Genomic DNA, 3036 nt, shown 5'->3' on the forward strand with positions numbered 1-3036 from the left:
GATCTTTCTCTCTCTCCAGATTTCCAAAGAGGAAGCAACTCTCAACCAGAACAGGAGCCTAAGCCTGGTTTGTAGACAGTGGGGCATATCGGTGGCTTATTGCCATGTGCCCTGGGGTAGCAGTAAATTGATATTTGCTGATCTCCAAGCCTCTGGCAGAGATGGGGAGGGAGGGCTGGGAAAGTGACATTTCTGTAAATAACCACACCTGGTTCTAAGAGCAGAAGGATTGGCATATCCCTGTAGCCTCATCAATTACCTTCAACCTTTTGCAAAGGGAGCCCAGGGGAGAGAATCTCTTCACACTCTTCACATTATTTATAGACACCTCATCCTGTCTGTACTCAGGGGGGAGCATGGTTTGCTCAGCAGCGACCTCCTTCCAGATGTGTTTATATTTTCCCAGGCCCAGTGGAAAGCATCCTTCAGCCCCTCCACTCCAGGGAGCAGAGGGGATGCCTGACGTTGGGACATAAAGAAGATGTGAAGGGGAAGACATGAGCAGGATGCCTGAATTTCTCAGTTAGATTCGTGTATCTCCCAGCGAGCACTGATTGAATAGCCACTTTGCTGCGAAAGAAGGCAATTCAGGCAATTTATGGTTAAATAAACATGCTTTGCAAGCAGGTAGACCTAGATTTAAATCCCAGCTCTGCCATTTACAAGCTGTGTGGTTTGGGTTAAGCTTTTGCCTCCATGTCCTCATCTGTAAAATAGGATAATAGCTCCTCTCGGGGTCACTGGGAGTGTTTGAATGCAAAGGGCTACTGACACAGCAGATGATACGTATAAGGTGCCTCTTCTTCTTTTTTTAATTTTAAATATGGAACACTTCATAAATTTTCATGTCATCCTCATGCAGGGGCCATGCTAATCTTCTCTGCACCATTCCAATTTTACAATATGTGTTGCTGAAGCCATCACTGGTGCCTATTCTTGTAAGAGACTACCACTTGCAGCATGTGTGTGTGCGTGTGTGTGTGTGTGTGTGCGTGCATACGGGGGCACACGAATATGATTTTGATAGACACAGGACTCTAGAAACAGAGACAATGTAGGCAACACAGGCAGGGAATTTTTGGTGAAAAAGTAGTGATTAAAATCTAGAGAAGGAGAGAGCTCTATGGACAGGACGAGTCAGAATGATCTCTATGGTGGCAGAGACATTGAGTTGCCAGAGGGACGGAGGTATGTTATTGCACCATCAGTGTGCCCATCGCCTGACTGTGGGCTGGCCCACTGGTTCCAGCTAGCTTTTAGGAAAAGGTGGTGTAGTCTAGGAAGGTGGCCTGGACCCAGGGTGCAGCATCAAGTCTTGCTAGCTAGCCTCTCCGGATGGAGACTTTTGTTGGCATACCATACTCCACGTGCAGCATTTGTTAGCTAATCCAGCAAAATGATGCTGCCTAGAGTAACAAAAAAAAAAAAAAAAAAAAAAAAAAAGTCACATTTTGAGTGAGTTTAATGGATTTTCTTGCTCAGTCCTCTAGTTTTGAAAGGCCTACCTCACCAAAAATATAGTGATTACCTGGTTTATGAACTTCTTACATTAAATAGTTTTTGTAACAAATTCAAAAGTTCACAAAGGTCCACAGGATAGTATAACGAACCTTCATGTACCTATTACCCAGACACAAAATAAACTCACAGCCACTTTCATTTCATCTATACCCCTCCTCCTGTCCGAATACTTAACACACATGCCCTAGATAATGTCATCTGTAAATATTTGTGTATGCTTTTCTAAACAATAAGAGGCTCTTTAAAAGTACGATCTCAACATCATTATCACATTGGAAAAAATTAGTAAGTTCTTAATATCATCAAATACCCAGTGTTCAAACTTCCACAATTGTCTCTTATTTTTCCCAGTTGAATTAGGATCTAAATAAGATTTACACATAGCAATTGATTGATATTTCTCTTTGTCTCCTCAATTTATAAATAGCCCTGCCTTTCTTTTGACTCCTTTATAATTCATTGTTGAAGAGATCAGTCATTTCCTATTTTCGAGATAGGACTGTCCCTCTGGCATTGTTTGCCTTGCGCCTTTGTTCCCAATATTTCCCATCAAATGGCAGCTAGATCTGATGACTTGGTCTAATTTCTTTCTTTCTTAACAAGACTACATTATAAGTTTTGTCATGCACTTCTCTTGGCCAGCACATACGACTAATTGTCTCTTTCTGTGAAAAAACAGCCATTGATAATCATTGTCTAGATTCATGATTTCATTTGGGGATTTGCAAAATGGTGGCATTCTAGTTCTAACATTCCTTCCTCATTTATTACCTGGATTCTTTCTGTAGAGAGAGAGAATTATTTCCTCATCAACTACTTAGTTAACTTATGATACAGTTTAATGAGGAAAATCAGGGTAAATGTTTCTTTCCCTATACTTACCTGCATTCAGAATAGTGCGTCAGTTCCCTTATATCCTCCAGAGGTGACCAATGAGTTTTTTTTTTTTTATAGTATCATTAGGAAGAAACTCATGAATTCAAACACATTCCATGGGTTTCAATCCATGGCAGTTGTTCTCTCTGTGCTCAGATTTTCTCAGCTCTGGCCAACGAGAACCTCTAAGTTGCTTCGTTCTGACGCAGCCATGACCCTAGTCTTCATCTTCTGGAAAGAAAAGATGTCTAAGCTTGGAAATGGAAATGTCTGTTAAAAAGAAAATATATTATGACTATACTGAGATTTTCTTTCTTTTTTAAAGGATTTTATTTATTTATTTATGAGATACACAGGGTGAGAGAGGCAGAGACTCCGGCAGAGAGAGAAGCAGGCTTCATACAGGGAGCCTGATGTGGGACTCGATCCTGGGACTCTGGGATCCCGCCCTGAGCTGAAGGCAGACGCTCAACCGCTGAGCTACCCAGGTGTCCCTCTGTTAGCCATTTGTATATCTTTTGGGAGAAATGTCTGTTCGTGTCCTTGCCTGTTTCTTCACTGGATTATTTGTTTTTTGGGTGTTGAGTTTGATCATTTTTTAAAAATTATTTATTTATTTGAGAAAGAGATAGTGACAGA

At 41.2% G+C, this 3036-nt stretch overlaps 1 non-coding gene across 1 annotated transcript; it reads right to left on the reverse strand.

Annotated features, from left to right (window-relative positions):
- Positions 1–817: 817 nt before the first annotated feature.
- LOC112927113 (U6 spliceosomal RNA) lies at positions 818–924 on the reverse strand. The gene has a single exon (XR_003236459.1). It is a non-coding gene; the product is annotated as a U6 spliceosomal RNA (small nuclear RNA).
- Between the last annotated feature and the right edge of the window lie 2112 nt (positions 925–3036).

The sequence above is a fragment of the Vulpes vulpes genome, chromosome 11 (assembly GCF_048418805.1).
Source record: "Vulpes vulpes isolate BD-2025 chromosome 11, VulVul3, whole genome shotgun sequence".
NCBI classification, from domain to species: Eukaryota; Metazoa; Chordata; class Mammalia; order Carnivora; family Canidae; genus Vulpes; species Vulpes vulpes.